The following is a 26,412-nucleotide window of genomic DNA, read 5'->3' on the forward strand; positions in this document are numbered from 1 at the left end:
GCACAATTTTCCTTGCACAGACACAGGAACAGCAAGATCTTTCTCTGTCCCTTGTGCAAAGCAGGGGGCCAAATTCCATGGAGACAATGGATGAGTTGGGGCCCTGGGCACATCCAACCCTGGCAGTGAGATGTTCCCTCCTCTCTTTCTTTATGCTCCTGTTGTTATTTCATGGATTGTCTGGGATGGGGGAAAAGCTGAGTTCACTCCAGGTGGCGGGTAAAAAGGACCCTCAAAGTCTCAGGACCCAACCCCTGCTACCAGGATCACTGAGGTGCTGGGGATTTGATTAGGAAAGGGACTATGTGAATTGTCAAGGTGGGGAATGAATAACAATCTACAACCAGATCCACCTCATTAACCACTGACACAGGCTAATCCTGCTGCAGCTAGAAGGGAAACTGGGAGTGATTCTTTGCTGTGCAGCCATGGAAACAGTGACCCAATTGCACCGCAGTGAATGTGCTGGGGAAGCTGAACTTTACAGGCAGGTGGCAATAGCAGATCCTAGAAATACCTGGAGCTTCCCACACCACTCCTGCCACCAGGGTCAGGTGTTGAGCGACTCACAGCGCCCCTCCCCTCCCATTACCTTCCAGGAGGAGGTGGCCGCACTCCCCACCCAATGCAGGGGAGAGGGCTGAGTGTATCTCTGCACCCTGAGTCCGGGGCACACACTCTCTCTGCTCCACACATTGAATCTGGCCCTGCTGAAAAGTGGCCCTAAGAACCAGCAGCCTCCAGGACAGCAGGTTTGGCCCTCAGCGCAGGGAATGTGTCCCCTATGCTGCTCTTAGGCCACTGGATGCTCTGGGACTAGGAGGGCTCTGAGTATGAGCTACAGTGTATCTAGGGATGTAACTCAGTGATAGTAGCATATGCTTTGCATGTATGAGGCCCTCTGTTCAATCCGCAGGGTTTCCAGGTTCTTTGTTGCACTCTGCTGCTTTGCTCATGGCCAGCTGGGATGTGGCCCAGCAGTCTCCCTGCAGGAGTTTTAATCCTGCTGAGTGAGGGGCAAGTGCCAATTGAATGCAAGGCCTGGGGAGGGTTCTGCTCCTAAGTCACCCTGGTACATTTAAGATTCCCTCTCGCTGTGCTGCTTGGGACAAGGGTAGATGAGAAGGGCGAATCCTCCAGCACTGGAGGGAAAGATCCCATCTGCACAGACTGAGAGGCAGACTAGACTTATTTCTTGTCTGGGCCCAATCTTTTCTCCTGGTATAGTCCTTGTTCCAGCTCAGGTGATGGCTAGGGGATGTCTCATGACTGCAGCCATGTTTGTTCAGTTCCACCCCCTTATACAGCTTTGGTACAAGCCAGGAACCTTTTGTCTCTCTCCTGTGGAAAAGCCACAGATTTAAGATGGATTCCTGTACCAGGTGACATGGTCACATGTCCTGTGAGACCTCAAGCCTTCACTCTTCTTGGCCTGACTCACAGATGGTGCAGGACAGAGCCATCTGCAGTCAATTGTCCTGGTTAATGAGAGCCATCAAGAGTCCAAACCACTATTAATGGCCAACACTTTGCATCATTGCAACAGGACCTCAGAGTTATAGTTCATATTTCTAGTTTCAGATACAGGAATGATTGGTTCATACAAATAGGATGAACACACACAGTAGATTATAAGCTTTGTAATGATACCTTACAAGAGACCTTTCGCATGAAGCATAGTCCAGTCACTTTATATTCACACTCATTAACATATTTTCATAAAATCACATGGAGTGCAACTTCACAGCAGGGAAAGGGTTTTACTAGGATGCCTGGGAGCAGTTGAGTTTCATGTACAGGCTGTGGTATTAGTTCCTCCAGGTTTCTCGTAAGCACACAGGGACCTTAATGGATGCTCTCGATACAGGAATGGCCCAGACACGATAAAGTGATGGCAATTGTATTTTCCTTTTTTATTTTTGCATTTCCAATGACATTTCTGTCTGTGATTTTGTTTTGCTTTGTATAACTGTGTTTTCTCCTGGATTTGATATTTAACTAAAAAAAGAATAATGCCTCATAGCAGCGGATGGAGGATCAGGCTGGGGCTAGGACTGCTAAGAGAGCGAGACTAGCAGGTTTTCTGTACTGTTTTTTGCTTTCTTTTTCTTGATTAGTTTCTCTTCTGCACGAAATTTGCCTCTTTTACATGTGAGCCTGGTTAGCTCAGTTGGACATCAGACTTTTAGTCTGAGAGTACAGGATCCAAGTCCCTGGTCAAGCAGACACATAGTTCCCCCTGTGATATCCCTTGAGAACTTCAGAAGGACTCTTCTTGACTTCAGTTTTTCCTTTTCAGAAATTAGCCTTTCCTAGGAATGGCCCTTTACTGCCTGGGACTGAAGATGCTACTTCCTCACCTGTCCATTGACCTCGCAATCTGGAGGAAGAAAGGCCTCTGGGCCTGCAGCAAAGCTCCGTGCGCTGACTTTTTGAACAAATGCAGGACTAGCCAGAGATGCATGTTCCCACTGAGTCCTCCCTGCCAGAAGTCAACAGAGATCGAAGGCTCCCATGCTGGTCCCATGGTTTAAGGGCCAGCACTCAGGACTTTGAACCCTGAAATCAAAGTTTAAGTCTCAATGAGACCTTGGGGTCCTTTGGTTGCCAGCTAACCATCTTGGGATTTCCAAAGCTTCATCCTGCTCTCCCAAATGACATGGTAGCCTGATCTAATATTTAACTAAAAAATAATTTATCTGGGCACCAAATGGAGGAGCAAGATGGAACTAGGGCTGCTAAGGGAGCAAGAATAGCAAATTTTCTGAATTTTCTGTCCTCTTTTTCTTGACTAGTTTCTCTTCTGCATCAAACTTTCCGTTCTTTGTGTGAGCGTGGCTAGCTCAATTGGTAGCACATCAGACTTTTAATCTGAAAGTCCAAGGTTCAAGTCCCTGGTCAGATAATGAAGGGGACTTTTCCTCCTGTGGTATTCCCCCCAAAACTGAAGAAAGCATCTCTTTAGGATGTTACTTAACATTGCTCCCCCTGCCCCTGCAGGGCTTGGTCCCCTCTAAGAAGGGCCATGTACTGCCTGGGACTGAAGGGGCAACTTCCTCACATGCCCATTGGCTTCTCAGTCTGGATTAAGAAAGGCGTTTCTGGGAGCTGCAGCAAACTGCTGCATGACAACTTGGTGAGTAAATGCAGGGCTGCCCCCACAGGATCATCCACACCAGAGCTCAGCACAGGTCTGGGGGATCCCTATTGGTCCTATGGTATAAGGGCCAGCACTCAGGACTTTGAATCCTGCAATCTGAGCTGAAGTCTTGTTGGGATCTGAGGACGGACAATTTCTGTGCCACAAACCCTGCTGGGTCTTCCAAGGCTCTGTCTTGCTTTCTCAAAGGCCATGAAAGCCTGTCTTTTACCTGCCTGCTGTTGTGACTTGAGCACAAGAGGGGACGTTTGATCCAGAAGCCTGGCCGTGCCTGGAGTCCTGTAGGTAGGGATGCGAGCTCCATTTCCTCTGAGTCCTGAAGCTAGGCTGCAGCCTGGCCTAGGAGGCAGCCCTATTGGTTGACCTACTGGCCCAAAGTCACTTGGGCGGTGTTGGTGTTCCCAAGGAATGCTGAAGGGCCTAAGGGAGGGAGGCTTAATACTCTCCCCTATCAGTCAGGGAGGAAGAGAAGGGCTCAAGAGTGGGCAGGTTGATGGCTGGGCCTTCTAGCATTCGGCTGGTGATGAGGTGGGGAATGCGAACTGGGAGAAGCGGTTGCTGGCCTGTTAGGAATATCTCAGCCAGTGGCATAAGTGGACCTTGTCATTAGCCTACAAAGTTGTGATGCTCAAGACTTATCTTTTGGCTGTGGGAAATTTCCTCAGCCATGTGTTTCCCTCTGCTCCACGAGTGCTGCTGAGACCAAACACGATGGCCTTCCTAGCCAATGGGAGCTGCGGAGTTGGTACTCAGGGCAGGGGCAGTGCATGGAGATGCTTCCCCACCCTGGGGGATGCTGGGACATGCCAGCCACTTCTGGGAGCGGCACGGAGGGACAGAGGTTGAGTGGGCAGGGAGTCACATCAATGTTGCTGGCACATCTCTGCATGATTCCCATGGCAGCACCAAACAAGGGATGTTTTCCACTGCCCAGGAGACCCAGCCAGGGACTGATGTGCTGGAGGTATGTTGGGAAAGGGACTGTCTGAATTCCCAAGGCAGGGAATGAACAATCTACAGCAACATAATTAACCACAAACACACTCTAACCATGCTCCAGCCAGTAGGGAAATGGGCAGGAATTCTTGCTGTTCAGCCAGGGCCAAATGTACAGAGCTGCACAGCAGTGAGTGAGCTGGGGAAGCTGGTCTGAGCAAACAATTGGAAATGACCCTTCAGTAAGAACAGAACCAGAGTGTAGAAAGGCCCCTGTGTTAAGTGGTTGTGGTTGAGTGCTTAGGGAGCTGGGTTGACGCCATAGGTGTCTTTCTGTGGAGGTTTGATTCTTGCCAGCTAGGGAAGGCTGGCGTGTGGTGTCTTCATGGCTGTACTTTCAGTGATGCAGGTTTCTCTATCCCATTGTTCCATGGGCATCCTACTAGATTGCCAGCTGCCTTTCAACTGCAGTGTGGAGACTGTGTATGGGGAGAGACAGTGAATGTGTCGAAGTACGTAGGAGCAGATCATTATTATCTCTACCAGAAAGAGGGAGAAGCTAAGGCTGAGAAAAGAGAATTAACTTGTCTTAGGTCACACAGCCAGGCAGTGGCAAAGTTGGGAATAGGACCCAAGAGCCCTGATTTTCAAACTAACCATCAGATCTTGAATTTCAGACATTGAATGACCTGAGTAAAGTGCTCTCAGATGAGCTCCAGACCAACAACATTGCACAGTAATTATTCAGCAAGTATTTGAGGAGAACTGCAATGTTACAGAGAATCATGAACTGCTCAGAGACAATTAATGCAGAGAAGCAGCAAAATTCATCAAACATATAACTGGTTATGACTTATTACCTTGGTCTTCAAAGAGAACAACAAGGACCTGAGTCTCTTCCCTGTCAATAATCCCCTGCTCAACCAATCAGGGTAGAGACTAAGGATGGGAGGCTGAGGGTTCTCACCACAGAGCCCAAAGGATGGCCCAGGTCACTGGTGGGGATCACTGCCCGAGCACTATTTCAGCCCCACATTTTTGGGTGGACCTCCCACAGTGGGAGCTGCAGAGTATGTCTACACTAAGGGATTATTCCGATTTTACATAAACCAGTTTTGTAAAGCAGATTGTATAAAGTCGAGTGCACGTGGCCACACTAAGCACATTAATTCGGCGGTGTGTGCTTCCATGGTCCGAAGCTAGCATCGATTTCTGGAGCACTGCAGTGTGGGTAGCTATTCCATAGCTATCCCATAGTTCCCGCAGTCTCCTCCGACCCTTGGAATTCTGGGTTGAGATCCCAGTGCCTGATGGGGCAAAAATCATTGTTGCGGGTGGTTCTGGGTAAATGTCGTCACTCATTCCTTCCTCCGGGAAAGCAACGGCAGACAATCATTTCACGCCCTTTTTCCCTGGATTGCCCTGGCAGACACCATAGCATGGCAACCATGGAGCCTGTTTTGCATTTTATCACTGTCACCGTATATGTACTGGATGCCGCTGACAGAGGCAGTACTGCAGCACTATGCAGGAGCATTCATTTGCCTTTGCATGATAGCAGAGATGATTATCAGTTGTTCTGTACCGTTTGCTGTGCCATTGTAAAGTGGCAATGAGATGATTGTTATCTGTTGTTCTGTGCTGTCTGCTGCTGTCATGGGTGCTCCTGGCTGACCTTTGCTGAAGTTGGCCAAGAACGCAAAGACAAAAATAGGAATGACTCCCCTGGTCATTCCCTTCTTTACATTGTATCTAAAAATAGAGTCAGTCCTGCCTAGAATATGGGGCAAGTGTACTAGAGAACCAGACAGCACAGCTGCTCCGTGTCAGATCCCACAGAAATGATGACTCATGCCATTCTAAGGGGTGCCCCTACAACAACCTCACCTGTTGCTTCTCTCCTCCCGCAACCCTCCTGGGCTACCGTGGCAGTGTCCCCCCATTTGTGTGATGAAGTAATAAGGAATGCAGGAATAAGAAACACTGACTTGTTAGAGATAAAATGAGGGGGAGGCAGCCTCCAACTGCTATTAGTCCAGGCACGACATTAAGCAGTGCGGGGGAGAGGAGCCCAGCATCCTGCTGCTATGGTAGTCCAGGCAGTACAGAATCTTTTCTTTACACATGAAAAGCAGCAGGCCCTTTAAATCGTCTCCCAAGCCCCCATGCCGGAGCCCTGGGGAGCAAATCACTGCCGTGGATGCTGCTCTCTCCAGCTTTGCGAACCCAGAGCAGGGGCGGGAGAAGCTTCCTTACAGTGGGGGGGGGCACTGTTATCCGAACTGTGGCACTCTCATGACACCCCTTCCCTAAGGACCCCCACTCACAGCACCTCTCCCCTCGAGGCCACACCCACAGAACGCCTCTTCCCCAAGACTGTACTCTTTCCCCTCCCCTCCATCATTTGTCCTAACAGCCAATAAAGAGTGGTGGGGCCATGGCCATCTAACCCCCCTGTTCCAGCACCCCTGACACAGAGCTAAGCAGGCAGCAGTGTGTACGTGTATGTGTGTGTGTGTGACAGAGAGTGCTGTGCTGTGCTGAGCTGAGCCAGTGAGAGAAGAGGGGGCTGATGTCGGGGCTGTCCCCTGCCTCAGGACTGGTTGCTTCCAGCATGCTGTCTGAACTTAGAGACAGTGTGCCGACACACTCACTCTTCCGCAACACACACACCGTCTCTCCTCACCCCCCACCCCCACTTTCTACCCCATCACTTGCACATTGCAGTTGAAAAGCAGCTGGCAATCTAGTAGGATGCCCATAGAACAATGGAATAGAGAAACCTGCATCATGTGATGCTGTACCAGCCCGTGAGTCATTGCAAACCCTTCCCAAAGCACCCTGCAGCCAGTTGCACAGTGGGATAGCTACCCACAGTGCACTGCTCTCTGTGGTGATCCAAGAGATTCTAGCATGGATGTGCACTGGTGACACAGGGTGGACATGCAACAGCTGTTCAATTAAAACACTTTAACTAAAGGCATATCACCCATTAGTGTAAGTCTAGCTTGAGAGTGAGACAAGGCCCAGCTCTGTTAAAACTAAAGAACCACAACTTCCTCTGTAGTTTGACTGCAGATCAAGTGGTCCTTGGTTCAAATCCAAGTACCCTCTCACAAACCTGTTCCTTCAATAAAAATAATTCCATTTCCAGTATGTTCAGGAGCTCCACTAAATAGGGACCCCTGAAATGAATGGACACACTCAATGTTTTCCTCTGCAAATGCATAAAAATCTAGCAAACATGTCCCCCAACTGAAATCACTTCCAATCCTCTAAGTCTCTAGGTTTGTTTTCATCAATTAAACAAAGGCACATGAAGACGCATTTGCAGGTCCTTGGCCTCCATGGGCTACAGTGCACAGAAAAACAAGAACCACATCCACTTGGGAGGAATGGGCTAGTCTGTATTACATTTGGTAAGTAAGTTGCCATTGGGACCGAAAACTCTACTGGAGGTGGACAGGAGCCGTTACAAAAATAAAATAACCAAGATTTACCAAACTCCCTGTTACACATTCAATCCTCTGTTTGTGCACATGGCATCAATTGGGGCTTTAATAAATGGCAGCCTTCCTTTAACACAGATCAGTTGTTCCTTGTGAACTTTCAGATACATTTGAAATGGCAGCTGTTTAGAGGTCATGTGCTGCTAGCTTCATGAGCAGCAGCAGAGTCTCTGTACGTTTACCAACCGTAGAGCAGGTGTGTGTCTGCATCCAAGTAACTGCAGATGTCAGTGTAGTACCAGACAGTTAATTGCACAGTCTCACTTTCGGTCTCATTGATCATTTGGGTAGAAACAGCAATGGTTTGGTGGTTTTGGTTTTTTTCCCCTTCATTTTCTCCTAAGGAATGTGTGATCTTGAGCATGTTAGTTTAAGTTCCCTGCGGGTCAGGAAAATTCCATCTCCTTGAAATAGGTGGGGAAGTGACCTGTTTGTGTAACCTAGAATAACAGAGCTTTTATAAAGCAGTTTTGCCTTTAATATACTGGGATAAAGACAGTAAATAGTAAATTCTACAGCCAGACACCAGGCCAGGATCAATTGATGGGGCCAGGATCAATTAATTACAGAAGAAACAAACTCTTGGGAAGTAGATGTAATTTGTCCCCAAACCTTTCTTTATTCTCATATGCTCTGAGGGATTCTCTTCCAGAGGGCAGAATTAAAGTTATCTGGGCATGTACCCTCACTCTGTATTCCCTGTTTTTCCAGAGTTTGAGTTTTACTGAACTCGATGTTCTGGAAGGTAAGAGATATTCACAGTCAAAGTTAACTCTGTGTTAATAAAGGTTTTGTTAGTGGCAAATAATGAGACTAATCCCTCACTGCGGTAATTCCACTGACTTCAGTGTACTCCTCCTCATTTCTAGTTCCAAAAAAATAAGCAAATTAAAACAACCTTGAGAACTAAAATACTGTGAGAAAATGGAAATTTTAGTAGCTCAAATAATTCAGTTTCTTCTGTTTTGTGCGTGTGTAAATGGCACAACATGTTAATTTCTAAGCACATCTTTCTTAACTTCTTCAAATATTCTTTAGTACATTAACTATATCAAGTGGGTTGTTCAATGCAGTGAGGTTTTCATGCATTGCCCAAAACATATTTTTCATGTTGTGTAAATGAACACAACTCATTGAACACAAAATTGTGTATTTCATGCCGTGAACTGAGTCGGTAGGTCAAATTAATAGACTTGTTTTTTCTCTGTCTCTCTCCATGAAAACAGAAAGAAACTGTGAAAATACCCATGGAGAGAGGGTGTTTCTGAGAGCTGGGGTAGATATGGAGATATTTATGAAAGGAGGAGAGGCCAAAGTAGGGCCTTAGCTGGAACAAATGGGGAGGTTTTTTGTGCAGTTTCATTTCAGCCAGCCTCACATCCTGTAGTCTCTACTTCACCACCCCACCAACAAAGCCACCTGTGACTCCTAAGACAGTCCCACTGCAAAAACTGCAGAACCCTCAGCACTTCCTCTCCTAGCTGGATCCGCTGGCAGCCAGAGCTCTCCGCAGAACTGCTGTGGTTGCTCTCCTGAGTGTCTGATCAAGGATGGCTATCGGCTTCTCCTGAGACTGCAGCTGAGAAATGACTCACCCTTCTCTAGATTCTCGCCTCTGGGCTCTGAGAAGCAGGATGGGCCCTGTATGATAAAGTTCATGCAACATTCCCCTCTCATCCCAGCCCTGGTTTGTCACTAGTAGCCTGCTGTGTCTGGGTAGCAGCAAAGGATGTTTCCCAACATTCAGGAGACCCCAGCCTGGGACTAAAGTCAGCCCAGCCCAGACCCCACATCCTAAAGTGAATAAGAAAAATTTATTTACTTGTTCTCATAATACAAGAACTAGGGAACACCAAATGAAAGTAATGGGCAGCAGGTTTAAAACAAATAAAAGGAGGTTCTTCACACAGTGCACAGTCAACATGTCAAACTCCTTGGCTGAGAAGGTTGTGAAGGCTGGGACTATAATAGGATTTAAAAAAAAACCTAGATAAATTCATGGAGGTTAAGTCCATTGATGGCTATTATCCAGGATGGGTAAGGAATGGTGTCCCTAGCCTCTGTCATAGGGTGGAGATGGATGGTAGGAGAGAGATCACTTGATCATTACCTGTTAGGTTCACTCCCTCTGGGGCACCTGTCATTGGCCACTGTTGGTAGACAGGATACTGGGCTGGATGGACCTTCGGTCTGACCCAGTATGGCTGTTCTCATGTTCTTATGAAGGGAGGGAGAAAGCCCTGCAACACAGTTTCTGTAGTGTAGTGGTTATCACATTTACCTAACATGCAAAAGGTGATTGGTTCAAAAACAGGAGGATTTACTTTTTCTGCCTGTCCAGCAAAACGCTCCTACTGCTGCCACTATCCTGTCCTGCAATAACCCCAACCCCTGCATGGCAGACGGCGGTGAAATGAGCTGAGCAAAAAGCCTTGGCATCAGCAGGGGAAAGCTAGAGGGTCTAGGCCAGTCACCTTTTGAAGCCTTGTGGCTTGGTCTCCTCTGCCCTTGGAGGCTGGCCTACGGAGGTCGGCTCTTCCTGCTGGCCTCCTTTGTGTGACATGCCAAGGAGGGAATGAGGCAGGAACGGGGCAAAAGAGGAAAGTCCAGCTGAGGAAGGCAGGGCAGAAGCTAAGCACCTCAGTGCTGCTAAGTGGGGTTAGTAGAGTGCCACCATTCGTTCTGCAAAGCCTGGGGAGGTGCAGTTGGCTGCTGGGAGGTAGAATCCTGTGCCTGCCTCTTGGCTTCCCAGGGATGGCTACTTGCATCCCAGGAGAAGAAGGACAGTTCTGGGTGAAAGGAAGGCAAGCAACGCTATGGGAGGAAATTTGGGTGCAGGGTGCTGGCTCTGCACTGGGGGAGGGGATTGGGGTGTAGGAGGGGTGACTGCTTACCTCGGGCAGTGCAGCTCCCAAAGTGATCGGTACAGACAACCCTGCGTCAGCAGCTCCTAGGTGGGCCATGCCAGGGTGTGTCCATGCACTGCTGCATGCAGGCGCTGCCCCCAGAGCTCCCATTGGTTGCAGTTCCTGGCCAATGGGAGCTGCGGAGTTGGTAGTTGGGGCAGGGGCAATGATTGGAGACCCTCCCCCCGCCCCAGGGGATGCCGGAACATGCCAACCACTTCTGGGAGTGGCACGGAGGGATGGAGGTAGAGTGGGCAGGGAGCCACCTTAGTGCTGTTGGCACATCTTTGCACACCCATGGCGGGAGGGGAGCAGAGGTCGCACATGTGCTGCCTGGGGTAGGAGCAGTGCACAGAGCTTCCTCCCCTACTGGGTCTATTACAGGAGTGGATGGGTGGGGTCTTTTGGCCTGTAAGGTGCAGCAGGACGGACTAGATGATCACATTGGTCCCTTCTGACCTTAAAGGCTCCGAGTCTAAAAGGGAGAGGGAAGTAAAGGAAGTTTTAAAAAAAAAGGAAACCAAACATTGTAATACAAAGATGACTCCAACAGCTCATTGTACAGTCCCTCTCCTTTCTTCCTCCATTGTGTGTTGAATGACCTGTAGGACATTGATTGTCTCATTCCATTGATAAACTGATACAATGCAACTGAAATTAAACCAACTCCCAAGGGAGAAAACATCACATCACTGTATTGGCTGGGAATTGAACCCAGGTCAACTGCTTGGAAGGCAGCTATGCTCACCACTATACCACCAATACATTTGGCAAATGTGTCACTTATGCTTGCAAAATGAGGATAGAGCAGCATTGAGGAGATTTTCGGCCTGTTAAAATGTACTGGATTCTCATCACTAAAAAAAAACACCTCCATCTTCACTTGGATTTGAACCATCAGCCTTTCAATTAGTCACCAAAGTTGTTAATCACAGGGTATGTCTACACTACGGATTATTCCGATTTTACAGAAACTGTTTTTTGGAAACAGATTGTATAAAGTTGAGTGCACGCGGACACACTAAGTATATTAATTCGGCCATGTGCGTCCATGTACAGAGGCTAGCGTCGATTTCCGGAGCGTTGCACTGTAGGTAGCTATCCCATAGCTATCCCATAGTTTCCGCAGTCTCTCCCACCCACTGGAATTCTGGGTTGATGTCCCAATGCCTGATGGGGCAAAGGCAGTGTCGTGGGTGATTCTGGGTAAATGTCGTCACTCACTCCTCCCTCCGTGAAAGCAACGGCAGACAATCATTTTGCTCCTTTTTCCCTGGATTGCCTGGGCAGACGCCATAGCACGGCAACCATGGAGCTGTTCAGCTTTTTTTCACTGTCACCGTATGTCTACTGGATGGTGCTGACAGACGCGGTGCTGCAGCACTACACAGCAGCATCCTCTTGCCTTTTGCAAGTTAGCAAAGATGGTTACCAGCCATACCGTCCCGTCTGCTGCTTTGCAAGCTCTTTTTTGATTCTGGGACTGCATGGTCACCTGTGCTGATCGGCGCTCCACGCTGAGCAAACAGGAAATAAAATTCAAAATTTCACGGGGCTTTTCCTGTCTACCTGGCCAATGCATCCGAGTTCAGATTGCTGTCCAAAGCGGTCATAATGGTGCACTGTGGGATGGCGCCTGGAGGCCAAAACCATTGAATTGTGGCCACACTAACCCTAATCCGAAATAGCAATACCGATTTCAGCGCTACTCCCCTCATCGGGGAGGAGTACAGATACCGGTATTTAGAACTCTTTATATCGATATAAGGGCTTCATTGTGAGGACGGGTGCAGGGTTAATGCTATTTAACGCTGCTAAATTTGATATAAACTCATAGTGTTGACCGGGCAGAGAGAGCAGCAGGTTTCCCCTATTGTTTCCCGCTCCTGTGCCACCAGCCACTGCCCGCTGCTGCACCCCCTTCACCCCTAACCCCTGCACCCCCTCCTGCCCCCACGTGGGGACAGTGACCCGTGTGCATGGAGCTGCAGGCATTGCTACCCGCTCCTCCCTGGAATGCTTCTCCTCTGGGCACCCCTAGGAGCTGCAGAAATGGGGGGGGGGCAAGAAGCAACATCATCTGAGTTCCCTGCATCCAGGTCACTTTTCTCAGCCAGACTGCATAAGGGGAGGGCAGAGAGCAGCAGCTTCTGATGCTCCCCTCACAGCACAGCCCAGGTGGGGAAAGTGACCAGGACGCATGGAGCACATAGTGTTGCTCCTCTCTCCCTGCAACCCTCTATGGGGCCATGGAGAAGCATTGGGGCAGGGGAGAGCAGTGAGCACCTTCGCACTGCCACACGGTGCCCTTTGACCCCCTGGAGCCCTGGGCGGATGCTGGGGGGCCCCACCCCTAAGGCCAGCCAAGCTCCCCAGCAAGAACAGCAGAGAACACAAGGAGACTGGCCACACACTGAGCAGCGGTAGCCTGGGCAGCACATAATGGAGGCTTGGGTGGGCTCAGCCTCCCCAAACCTTGTGTCACCAAGAGGCAGTGGAGCCCATGACTAGGGGCCCTGGAGAAATTATGTCCCCCCTGGAAAAGTCTCCCCCATGTCAGCCCCAGGGCTGGAGGAGCTCTCACTCCGTGCTATGGCCCAGGGGCTGCAGCAGGGGCACAGAGCTTCTCTGGTCTTGGGGCCACAGCAGGGCAGGGGTAAAGGAGTGACAGGGTGGGGATAGTGGGGGAAGTGGTGGAACAGAGGTGACATAGTGGATGGGGCCGTGGGTGGAAGGTGTGGCAGGGGGCAGAGCCACAGACAGAAGTGAGGGGGCCTAGTTCCAGTGCTGGGGCCCCTGCACTTGTTCTCCCTTTCCCTGGGCTTTGGCATCACTAGCCCCTGCTTAACATATAGGGTTCAGTGGTCTCCAAAATGTGGAGCATGACTCCTAGGGGGACACAGAGGAAGATTCATAGGGGCCTCAGGGGCTGAGCCAGCGCCCATGGAGGGAGCACCAGTCAGCCCGACTCTGTCCCAGCTCTTTTCCAACCCCACCCTCAGCCTGGGCCCCTGACTCTCAGCTCGGCCTCGACCCCCTTACCCCTGTCTGCACCCCTCTCTTCAGCAAGCAACACCCCACTCCCAGCCCCAGTTTTCAACTATGGCTCCAAGGGCCCACAGCCATGGATAAGAGGGCACAGTGTGAAATGTTTGGGGACCACTGCTTTAGGGTGACGTTCTGAATCACTTCTATGCAGTCCAATAAAAGCTATTCCTCACCCATCAGGACTGACTAAATATGTTCTGCTGCCCTTCACTCATGCAGGAAGGATAATAACATTTCATACCACTCAGTGCTAAAGTGATTTGTAACCCGCTACCAGCTAAAACTGGTCATTTTGGGGAAGCGGCCCCATGATGCTGCATACCTAGGCAGAGTAGGTGTGTCTATGCAAACACGATCTGTTCCTGAAGCCTTTCCCACAGCTGGTCAGTAGGTGTGAGGGGGGAGCTCATTCAGCCCCTGCTTCCGCTTAGTATTTAAAAACACCTTAGTGTCCCTATCTCTGCTTGCCTTAGATTTCTCGTCCTGTCCATTTTCTGACATCTCAGATGAGGTGGCTGAGTGTTTAAGGCAATGGACTATTAATCCATTGTACTCTGCGCTCATGGGTTCAAATCCCATCCTTGTCAAATGCAATTACTCTTCATTCCTCCTTTCTAGACAGCCATCTGCCCCTTTGGTACATGACAGATCAAACAAAAGCCTGCTCAGAAACCCCCTTGCTCTAAATAAAATGTCTAAATCTCAGATTTCTAAAAAAAAAATTCTCTAGCGCTGTATGTCTTAGTTTTTATCTCAAAAGGTAACAGCCTCATAATCTCCCCCAAACACCCTGAGATCTCCCCAAATTATTAAAATACCCCAGTTCTCAGCAAGGCCATGACAGTGACCCACAGCTAGAGTGTCTAGGCTAAGATGTTCTGAAGGAGGCAACTCAAACATTTTCTCCCTGCTTCCCTTGGCAAGGTCTGACTGGGAAAACAAAATTCCCCAAACTGAAAATTTTTGGCTGAAAAACCAGTACTAGATATTTGGGGACTTTGGTTTGAATGTATTATTATTATTATTAGTATCAGTTTTGTCATCCAGGTGTTTTTCCAGCTGTTGATTTGTGGGGGAGAGATGCCAAGTCATGATGTCTCTTCCCCCCTTTCATAGTTTCTTCCAACTTTCTAGAAAGCTCCTTTGCTATGATGTGAGTCAAGGAATGTCCATTGTTGCTGTGTTATCTCGGCAAAGTCTGCATTGTACACGGTTTCTGGGATAGTCCTTGGGACTGTAGCCACCTTTAATGGGCCAGCAGTGAGTCTGGCTCCTCCATTTTTGCACCTGAAAGGCTGGTGGGGGGCATTTCCCAACCTCATAACATATTTCTGTAATGCACACAGAGCAAAGTTCATAACTTCCCAAACCAATGTGAGCACATAGAATGCAAGAAGACATTAAGGTTCAACAGATGAACAGTTCAAGATTTTTGAAATGATACCTCACCAGGCAGACTTTGTTCAAATGTATCATCACTATATGAGAGTGGTGAATACGGGGCTTGCAGGGTGCTGCTTTGAGCACAGCGTGCCACACCTGGGCTTCCATTGCAATGGGAACGTACCCTTAGAATCCATCTCTCCCAGGATAAAGATGGCAGGATGGCTGGCCTGGGTCATCTGACTTGGGCTCATGGAGCTAAAGCTGAGAGGCTAAAAACTGTGGTGCAGATATTTGTGTTCACACTGAAGCCTGGGTTCAGAAACCCTCACCCCTTGTGGGGTCTCAGAGGTTGGGTTCAAGTCCATATGTCTGCACTGTAATTTTATAGTCTTGCAGTCCAAGTCCCATAACCCTGAGTCAGCTGACCTGGGCTTTGAGACAGGTGACCTGGGTGTTTTAATTATAGTGTAGACATAACATTAGGGTAGGTCTAGGAGTCCAGAAAGCTGGGAGGGAGTTTAGCAAGTGGAAATGGTAAAACTGCAGGGAAGTATTACCCTGGAGTCATGGCAGTTCTCCATAGGTCTGTCTGCTTTTGAGACAGGGATAATAACTGCCAGTGGTGCCCTGTTGAGTGGCTTTTGGGGCACCTGCTCTTGGCTGTTGTCAGAAGGACCTTTGGTCTTGCCCAGTGTGGGTTTTCTTATGGTTTAAATTGCACACACAGGCACTGATAACAGAATTACTAAACATTTGGGAGTTAGGAGCTGGTAGGTCAGTGGTCCAGTCCCCTCATGGATGACCCCCTCCCTCTGGGACAGGGGCAGGTCTGAGCTCTCACACCAAATGCTCATTGTGGCTGCCAGAATCTGTGGGCAGCTCACCTAGTTTATGCCGAGGGTTGAGTCCTGCTTTGTGCCCAGTGTCTGAGAATGAAAATCCTAAAGCACCCTATGAAATAACGAATGCAGCAAGATGTGCTATTGTCCCTGCCCCAAAGCAGGCAGACCAATGGAGAAATGCCATTGAGTCCAGGGTAATACTTCATTGCGGTTTTACCTTTTTTGCTTGCTAAACTCCCTCCCAACTTTGAGGGGGCCCAGAGCCCAGTATTGAGCCTGAGCTGAGATATCTACACTGCAAATTTACCACCCCACGGCCAAAGCCTCGGGAGCCTGAGCTGGCATTGGGCAGCTCTGGGTTTTTCATTGCAGCGTGGACATAGCATAGTATTATGTCTGCACTGTCCTAAACACAGCCAAGTCACTATTCTGAAACCCTGGGTCAGCTGATTCAGGCTTGTGGGGCTTGTGCTGCAGGGTTATAAAATTACAGTGTAGACACTTGGGCTTGAGCCCAGCCTCCAAGACCCCACAAGGGGTGAGGGTCTCCGAACCTGCGCTCCAGTCTGAGCCTAAATGTCTGCACTGCAGTTTTTAGCCTCACAACCTGAGCCCCAGGAGTCCAAGTCAGATGATCCAGGCCAGCCGGGCCACACTGCTTTTATTATGTTATAGATGCCCTCTCAGGGTATGTCTACATTGCAATGTAAGCCCAGGGTTAGCAGAAGTCATGTCAGCAGCCCCAACGCATAAATATAAACCAAGAGGAAAAGACCCACCCCCCAAATAAGCTGGGCAGTGTCATTCTCCCTACGGTTCATAAGTCCAGCAACCAAAAGTCCTTTAACATGAGCCATCCCCTCTCTGCACCCCACTCACAGCTGTTGTCCTTAGTCAGTGCAAGCCCAGAGGTGCCTCTATACAGTTCACCTGCCATCCTGGGTGGAAAGGGGGGAAAATAAGAAGGCACTATTCTCACTATGTTGTCTAGGGACTCACTCATCCCTCCACAGCCACCCTATCCTAACACTGATCTAACCCCTAAATTTTAGTATTAGGACCCAGGCACCTGCCCATTTGGCTTTCGAACCCCTGTCTCATGCCTAGCAAGTGCTATTGAACTTAGCATGAGTCCCTCAGCCGGGGTCTGCTGAGCACAGTTGTGCTGCTCTCAATTTACACAACAACGATAACAACGCTTTATTTCTCCTGCCCCAATAACAAGGAGACTGGGAATCCAACACCACGCAAAAGTGATCATTTCGGAAAGCAATCCAACATATTTCCAACGTACTGTAAAATCCACATGCAGACTCATACATGAAACTTTGCAAGAAAATCTTCCTGAGGGGGTCTGAAGCACCTGCTGCTGGAGGGAAGCAGGGAGCTGTGGGTTGGGATTGAGGGGCACTGGGAATAGGAGGGGGCTGTGGGTTGGGATTGAAGGGGCTGTGGTTAGGGATAGAGGAGAAGGGTAAAGAGGAGTAGGCTCTGCTTGGGAGTGAGAAGAAGTGTGCATAGGAGGGACTGAAGTTTGGGATTGAGGGGCACTGGGAAAAGAGGGGACATGGGTTTAGGCTGAAGAGCATCGTCATTTGGGGATCCAGCAGGAAAGGGGAAAGCAGCAGGTGATTCTAATTCCTAGGGATATTCTATGTTTTTGTATGTGTGTGTGTGTGCAGGGAAGGAACATGCTATACGCCCAGAGGCCTTTATTCCTCCAGGCTGCAAGGACAAATGAGCTGTCAGGAAGTTGCCCCTTCAAACCCACACACAAAAAGGCCCTTCTGAGGAAAGGGAAAATCCTGAAGAGAAAAAGTTAAGTCAAAGAGGACTCCAGAGAGACAGTTTAAGATCTTGGGCAGTAGTTTATCACCTGACCAGGGATTTGAACCCTGGACCCTCAGATTAAAAGTCTGATGCTCTGTGAACAGAGCTAGCCAGACTCACAAAGTAGAAGGGCAACTTGGTATGGAGGAGAACTAGTCAAGAAAACAAGAGTGGGAAACAGTAGGGAAGACCTGCTGCTCTCTCTGGCCTGGTGAACACTACAAGTTTATGTCTAATTTAGCAGCATTAAATCACATTAACCCTGCACCCGTCCACACAACGAAGCCCTTTATATCGATATAAAGGGTTCTTAATACCGATATCTGTACTCCTCCTCGACGAGGGGAGTAGTGCTGAAATCGGTATTTGCCATGTCGGATTAGCGTTAGTGTGGCCGCAATTCAGCGGTATTGGCCCCCTTTGAGCTCTGCTTGCAGAGGCAATACAGTCAGTGTTGTTTCAAATTTCTGCATTCTTTATTACTTCATCACACAAACAGGGGGATAACTGCCACAGTAGCCCAGGAGGGGTGGGGGAGGAGGGAAGCAACGGGTGGGGTTGTTGCAGGGGCACCCCCTGGAATGGCATGCAGCTCATCATTTCTGCGGGATGTCTAGGGCTCTGACCCGGAGCGGCCGTTTGCCTCTCTGGTTCTTTAGTAGGCTTGCCTGATAGTCTAGACAGGACTGACTCTCCCTTTAGACAAAACTCAAAGAAGGGAATGATCTGGAGAGTCATTCCCATTTTTGTCCATGCGCCCCTGGCCAACCTCACCGAGGCTGGCCAGGAGCACCCATGACAGCAGCAGACGGTACAGTATAACTGGTAACTGTCATTGTCAACTTGCAAAGCAGCAGACGGGACGGTATGGCTGGTAACCATCTTTGATAACTTGAAAAGGCAAGGGGATGCTGCTGTGTAGTGCTGCAGTACCGCATCTGTCAGCTTCATCCAGTAGTCATACGGTGATGGTGAAAAAAGGCTGAACGGGCTCCATGGTTGTTGTGCTATGGCATCTGCCCAGGCAATCCAGGGAAAAGGGCGCAAAATGATTGTCTGCCGTTGCTTTCACGGAGGAAGGACTGAGTGACGACATTTACCCAGAATCACCCACGACACTGTTTTTGCCCCATCAGGCATTGGGACCTCAACCCAGAATTCCAATGGGTGGGATAGACTGCAGAAACTATGGGATAGCTACCCACAGTGCAACGCTCTGAAAATTGACTCTCGCCTCGGTATATGGATGCACACCGCCGAACTAATGTGCTTAGTGTGTCCCTGTGCACTCGACTTTATACAATCTGTTTCCAAAAGCTGTTTTCCGTAAAATCGGAATAATCCCGTAGTGTAGACATACCCAATGATTAACAAATTTGGTGGCTAATTGAAAGGCTGATGGTTCAAACCCAAGTGAAGATGGAGGTGGTTTCTTTTAGTGATGAGAATCCAGTTCATTTTAATAGGCAGAAGATCTCCTCAATGCTTGTCTAGCCTCATTGGGCAAGCATAAGTAACACTTTCACCAGGTGCATTGGTGGTGTAGTGGTGCGCATAGCTGCTTTCTAAGCAGTTGATGTGGGTTCAATTCCCAGCTAGTGTAGTGATGTGATGTTTTCTCTGCTGGGAATTAGTTTAATTTCAGTCACATTGTATCATTTTATCAATGGAATGAGAGAATCAATGTTCTGCAGGTCATTCAACACACAATGGAGGAAGAAAGGGGTGGGACTATACAATGAGCAGGGGGAGTTATCCTGGTATTACAATGTTTGGTTTTTTTTTTTTTAAAGACTTCCTTTACTTCCCTCTCCCTTTTAGACTCAGAGCCTTTAAGGTCAGAAAGGACCAATGTGATCATCTAGTCCGACCTGCTGCAACTTACAGGCCAAAAGACCCCCCTCCTCTCCTGTAATAGACCCAGTAGGGGAGGCAGCTCTGTGCACTGCCCCTACCCCAGCCAGCAAATGGGCGACCTCTGCCCCCCTCCCCTAATGGGTGTGCAGAGATGTGCCAGCAGCACTAAGGTGGCTCCCTGCCCACTCTGCCTCCGTTCCTCCGTGTCACTCTCAGAAATGGCCAGCATGTCCCGGCATCCCCTGGGGCGGGGTGAGTGTCTCCATTCATTGCCCCTGCCCCAAGCACCAACTCCACAGCCCCCATTGGCCAGGAACTGCAGCCAGTGGGAGCTCTGAGGGCAGCGCCTGCAGGCAGCGGCACACAGAGACTCCCTGGCACGGCCCACCTAGGACCTGCTGCCGCCAGGTTGTGTGTACCAGTCACTTTGGGAGCTGCAGTGCCCGGGGTAAGCGCCACCCCTCGTGCACGCCAACCCGCTCCCCCAGCGCAGAGCCCGCATCCCACATCCAAATTTTCTCCCAGAGCTTTGCTTGTTCTCCTTTCACCCAGAACCATCCTTCTTCTCCTGGGATGCAAGTAGCCATCCCTGGGAAGCCAAGAGGTAGGCACAGGATTTTACCTCCCAGCAGCCAACCTCACCTCCCCAGACTTTTCAGGCTTTGCAGAACAAATGGGCTTAGCTTCTGCCCTGTCTTCCTCAGCTAGACTTTCCACTTTTGCGCCATTCCTGCTTCAATCCCTCCTTTGGCAAGTCAGACAAAGGAAGCCAGCAGGAAGAGCCGGCCGCCATAGGCCAACCTCCAAGGGCAGAGGAGACCAAGCCACAAGGCTTCAAAAGGTGACTGGCCAAGGTACTCTAGCTTTCACCTGCTGATGCTAAGGCTTTTTCCCAGCTCATTTCACCACTCTCTGTCCTGCAGGGGTTGAGCTTATCGCAGCTGTTACCCAAAATTGGGCCAGCTAGTAAGCGTAGGGAGGACTAATGACCCACAAGAGTTTGGCAGAAAGCTGCAGGTTTATTATACTGACAGCTAAGTTCAAAAGAAGAAGCTGGGGTGTCACACTCAGACTTGCATAGTCATGCTCCCAGGACAGGCACAGCACTGGAGATGTCAGGATTCTGCAAGGTAAGTGTCCCACAGTGCAGCTATGGACGGTGCGAGGAAGGTAAGTCTTCCTGAGGCACAATGAAATACAACACAGAGAACCACTGGCCAGGCAATCTGGACAAAGGGCATTCACTGGAGGTACAAGCTTGTGAGTGACTCCTGAGCACATGGCCCCTTCTCCTTTTAAGGACCTGCACCTAATGGCCTGCGACTAGAGATGACTTGGCTGCATCTGGTTGGTCACGCTCCACTTTGGGCAGTGTCCATGCTCTGGGTGTGTGAGTGCTGCCTAATTAGAGTCCCAGACACCTTGTCTACCTGGAAGCTCTTCTGCTCTTTTAGCTGTTCAACCAGCCCATTCATCCCACAAGCATTCCAGGAGGGGGAGGGGGAAAACCACTTCACAGGTATTCAGAGGGGGAGAGGAGACAAAAGCAGGAGGGAGGGAAGTATAACACACCTATCAAGCATACAGGTTATACATTGCATAGAAATCACTGCTGCTCCTACAACAGCAGGGACAGGCCAGTAGGAGCTGGGAAAAGGAAGCCATCACGTTTCTGCCTGGATTTAAACCAGAGACCTTTTGCGTGTTAAACAAACATGATAACCACTAAACTACAGAAACTTTGTTGCAGTGTTCTGCCCCTTCCTTCATAAGAACATAAGAATGGCCATACTGGGTCAGACCAAAGGTCCATCCAACCCCGCATCATATCTGCCAACAGTGGCCAATGCCAGGTGCCCCAGAGGGACTGAACCTAACAGGTAATGATCAAGTGATCTGTCTCCTGCTATCCATCTCCACTCTCTGACAAACAGAGGCTAGGGATACCATTCCTTACCCATCCTGGCTAATAGCCATTCATGGACTTAACCTCCATTAATTTATCTGCAAAAAGAACAAGGAGTAATTGTGGCACCTTAGAGACTAACAAATTTATTTGAGCATAAGCTTTTGTGGGCTAAAACCCACTTTATCAGATGCATGCAGTGGAAAATACAGCAGGAAGAGATATAGATATAGAACTAGATACACACACATACTCACACACACACAGAGAACATGAAAAATGGGTGTTGCCATACACACTATAACAAGAGTGAGCAGTTAAGGTGAGCTATTATCAGCAGGAGAAAAAACCTTTTGTAGTGATAATCGGGATGGCCTATTTCCAACAGTTGACAGGAAGGTGTGAGTAACAGTAGGGGGACAAATAAACATAGGGAAATAGTTTTACTTTGTGTAATAACCCGTCCACTCCCAGGCTTTATTCAAGCCTAATTTAATGGTGTCCACTTTGCAAATTAATTCCAGTTCAGCAGTCTCTCATGGGAGTCTGTTGTTGAAGGTTTTTTGTTGTAATATTGCGACTTTTAGGTCTGTAATCAAGTGACCAGGACGATTGAAGTGTTCTCCAACTGGTTTTTGAATGTTATAATTCTTGATGTCTGATTTGTGTCCTTTTATGTAGAGACTGTCTGGTTTGGCCAATGTACGTGGCAGAGAGGCATTGCTGGCACATGATGGCATATATCACATTGGTAGATATGCAGGTGAATGAGCCTCTGATAGTGTGGCTGATGTGATTAGGTCCTATGATGGTGTCCCCTGAATAGATATGTGGACAGAGTTGGCAACACGCTTTGTTGCAAGGATAGGTTCCTGGGTTAGTGTTTATGTTGTTTGGTTGCTGGTAAGTATTTGCTTCAGGTTGGGGGGCTGTCTGTAAGCAAGGACTGGCCTGTCTCCCAAGATCTGTGAGAGTGAGGGATAGGTTGTAGATCCTTGATGATGCACTGGAGAGGATTTAGTTGGGGGGCTGAAGGTGACGGCTAGTGGGGTTGTATTACTTTCTTCATTGGACCTGTCCTGTAGTAGGTGACTTCTGGGTACTCTTCTGGCTCTGTCAATCTGTTTCTTCACTTCAGCAGGTGGCTAGTGTACTTGTAAGGATGCTTGATAGAGATCTTGTAGGTGTTTGTCTCTGTCTGAGGAGTTGGAGCAAATGTGGTTGTATCTTAGAGCTTGGCTGTAGACAATGGATTGTGTGATGTGGTCTGGGTGAAAGCTGGAGGCATGTAGGTAAGTATAGTGGTCAGTATGTTTCCAGTATAGGGTGGTGTTTATGTGACCATTGCTTATTAGCACAGTAGTGTCCAGGAAGTGGATCTCTTGTGTGGACTGGTCCAGGCTGACATTGTAGGTGGGATGGAAATTGTTGAAATTATGGTGGAATTCCTCAAGGGTTTTCTTTTCCATGAGTCCAGAAGATGAAGATGTCATCAGTGTAGGGCAACTAGAGTGGGAGCATTAGGGGATGAGAGCTGAGGAAGCATTGTTCTAAGTCAGCCATAAAAATGTTGGCATGCTACGTGGCAATGCGAGTACCCATAGCAGTAATGCTGACTTGAAGGTATACATTGTCCCCAAATGTGAAATAGTTGTGGGTGAGGACAAAGTCACAAAGTTCAGCCACCAGGTTTGCCGTGACATTATCGGGGATACTGTTCCTTACAGCTTGTTGTCCATCTTTGTGTGGAATGTTGGTGTAGAGGGCTTCTACCTCCATACTGGCCAGGATGGTGTTTTCTGGAAGATCACCAATGGATTGTAGTTTCCTCAGGAAGTCAGCTGCATCTCGATGATAGCTGGGCGTGCTGGTAGCATAGGGCCTGAGGAGGGAGTCTACACAGCCAGACTATCCTGTTGTCAGGGTGCCATTGCCTGAAATGATGGGGCATCCAGGATTTCCAGGTTTATGGATCTTGGATAGCAGACAGAATACCCCTGCTGCTTTTTTGGCCTGCTGCTTCTCTGTCTGGGATGTTTTTGTCAGCCCTGGCATACAAAAATGGCATCATTGTGAGCGCCCACGAAGGCAAGATGAATTTTGGCTGCCTTGCTCAGCTTGACTTGCTTCCTCACCCCATTCCTGCCTTAGATCCTGGGTCACCTGGTGGCTGAAGATGGTCCATTGTCTCAAGCGGTGCCAGAGCCTGAAATAGTGCCCCTGGGCAGCCTTTGCTCTGCATACGCCGGCCATGCACATTTGCAAATACTTTAAAGTGCCTGTCAGTAAGTTCTGGGAACAGTGGCTCACCTTCAGAGGAAGCGCCCTAAAATTGGCCTGTCTCACCCAGTGGTACATTGATCTCTGTTCAGACTGAGCCAAAGAGGGGGGGGAGCCTAGCTGCTGTGGCTGCCGCTGCTGTGAGGGCAGCCACTGTTGCGGATGAAGCCATCCTACAAGCACCTTCCACCAAGCCACCCACTGAAAATCCTGTAAGGTGTAAGGTGAGAGTAGAAGAACACTAGAGGGGGGGGGCTTCCCCCTTCCCTCATCATCGGCCATCCCTTACCCAGTGCTGCACCCAGTGGGGTAAAAATAATACAGCCATATCGGAAGAGTCAGTTGCATTCTTTGTGGTTGCCCCACCATTTCCATTGGTCCTGACCTGCCTTCCAGCTCAGCCACCACTGAAAATTGAAACACAAAAAAGTAGAGCCGTACAAGGCTTCAAAGCCCACCAAACCCAACCCCCCTTCTAATACGGCAGAAAAGCCACATGTCTCCTGACTAGGTAGGGACGTCCTATTGCCCCACAGGAAGTGGAAAGCCATGGTGTTCGGTCTCAGCAGCACTCATGGAGCAGGGGGAAACACATGGCTGAGGAAATTCCCCACAGCCAAAAGATAGGTCTTGAGCATCATAGCTTTGTAGGCTAATGACAAAGTCCACTTATGCCACTGGCTGAGCCTTTCCTCACAGGCCAGCAACCGCTTCTCCGAGTTCGCGTTCCCCACCTCGTCCCCAACTGAATGGCAGAAGGCCCAGCTCATCAGCCTGCCCACTCTTGCAGCCCTCCTCTTCCGCCCTGACTGATAGGGAGGAGTATTGAGCCTTCCTATCTTAGGACCTTCAGCATTCCTGGGGACATCAACACTGCCCAAGTGACTTTGGGCCAGTAGGTCAACCAATAGGGCTGCCTCCTAGGCCAGGCTGCAACCTAGCTTCAGGACTCAGAGGAAATGAAGCTCGCATCCCTACCTACAGGACTCCAGGCACAGCCAGGCTTCTGGATCAAACATCCCCTCTTGTGCTCAAGTCACAACAGCTAGCGGGCAAAAGACAGACTTTCATGGCCTTTGAGAAAGCAAGCCAGAGCCTTGGAAGACCCAATAGGGTTAGGTGCCACAGGAATTGCTTTCAGATCCCACTGAGACTTCAACTCAGATTGCAGGATTCAAAATCCTGAGTGCTGGCCCTTACACCATGGGACCAATAGGGAACACCCAGACCTCTGCTGAGTTCTGATGAGGATGACCCTGTGTGGGCAACCCTGCATTTGCTCACCAAGTTGTCATGCAGCAGTTTGCTGCAGCTCCCAGAGGCCTTTCTTAATCCAGACTGAGAGGCCAGTGGGCATGTGAGGAAGCTGACCCTTGAGTCCTAGGCAATACATGGTCCTTCCTAGGAAAGGCCAAGTCCTGAAAAGGAGAAGCTGAAGTCAAGGAGCATCCTCAAGAGATGCCTTCTGAAGATCTTGGAAGATATTACAGGGAGAACTGTCTTTTTCACTGACCTGAACTGTAGACCCTCATATGAAAAGCCTGATGCTCTACCAACTGAGCTAGCCAGGCTCGCATATGCAAATAGAAAATTTCATGCAGAAGAGAAATTAATCATGAAAATGAGGGCAGGAAACAATACAGAAAACTTGCTACTCTTGCTTTCTTAGCAGTCCTAGCCCCAGCCTGCTCCTCCATCTGGCGCCCTGAGGCCTTATTCTTTCTTTAGTTAAATATCAAATCCAGGAGAAAATACAGTTATACAGAAATGTCATTGGAAATACAAAAATTAAAAAGGAAAATGCAATTCCCATCACTTTAGCATATCTGGGCCATTCCTGTATCGAGAGGACCTGCTAAGGTCCCTGTGTGCTTACGAGAAACCTGGAGGAACTCATACCACAGCCTGAACATGAAACTCAACTGCTCCCAGGTGCCGCAGTAAAACTCTTTCCCTGCTGTGACGTTGAACTCCATAGGATTTTATGAAAATATGCTAATGAGTGTGAATATAAAGTAACTGAAACATGCTTCATGCAAAAGGTCTCTTGTAAGGTATCATTAAAAAGCTTATAATCTACTGTGTGTATCAGAGGGGTAGCCGTGTTAGTCTGGATCTGTAAAAGCAGCAAAGAATCCTGTGGCACCTTATAGACTAACAGACGTTTTGTAGCATGAGCTTTCGTGGGTGAATACCCACTTCCTCAGATGCATGTAGTGGAAATTTCCAGGGACAGGTATATATATGCTAGCAAGCAAGCTAGAGATAACGAGGTCAGTTCAATCAGGGTAGATGGGGCCCTGTTCTAGCAGTTGAGGTGTGAAAACCAAGAGAGGAGAAACTGGTTCTGTAGTTGGCAAGCCATTCACAGTCTTTGTTCAATCCTGAGCTGATGGTGTCAAATTTGCAGATGAACTGAAGCTCAGCAGTTTCTCTTTGAAGTCTGGTCCTGAAGTTTTTTTGCTGCAGGATGGCCACCTTAAGGTCTGCTATAGTGTGGCCAAGGAGGTTGAAGTGCTGTCCTCCAGGTTTTTGTATATTGCCATTCCTAATGTCTGATTTGTGTCCATTTATCCTTTTCCGCAGAGACTGTCCAGTTTGGCCAATGTACATAGCAGAGGGGCATTGCTGGCATATGATGGCGTATATTACATTGGTGGATGTGCAGGTGATCTATCTGCAGATCAGTGGCACTGCTATGGGCACCTGCATGGCCCCACAATATGCCAATATCTTTATGGCCGACCTGGAA

The 26,412-nt window shown here is 48.9% G+C and overlaps 1 long non-coding RNA gene and 1 other non-coding gene across 2 annotated transcripts in view; both read right to left on the reverse strand.

Moving 5' to 3' along the window:
* The window catches only part of LOC127041588 (uncharacterized), a 271,683-nt gene extending 250,760 nt beyond the window's left edge, over positions 1 to 20,923 (reverse strand). Inside the window, exon 1 of the long non-coding RNA XR_007771682.1 lies at positions 20,896 to 20,923. This is a non-coding gene — a long non-coding RNA (uncharacterized LOC127041588). The remainder of the gene's footprint in view (positions 1 to 20,895) is intronic.
* On the reverse strand, positions 11,205 to 11,276 carry TRNAG-UCC (transfer RNA glycine (anticodon UCC)). The gene has a single exon. It is a non-coding gene; the product is annotated as a tRNA-Gly (tRNA).
* Positions 20,924 to 26,412: the final 5,489 nt, after the last annotated feature.

Source organism: Gopherus flavomarginatus (assembly GCF_025201925.1).
Source record: "Gopherus flavomarginatus isolate rGopFla2 chromosome 13 unlocalized genomic scaffold, rGopFla2.mat.asm SUPER_13_unloc_3, whole genome shotgun sequence".
Lineage (NCBI taxonomy): Eukaryota > Metazoa > Chordata > Testudines > Testudinidae > Gopherus > Gopherus flavomarginatus.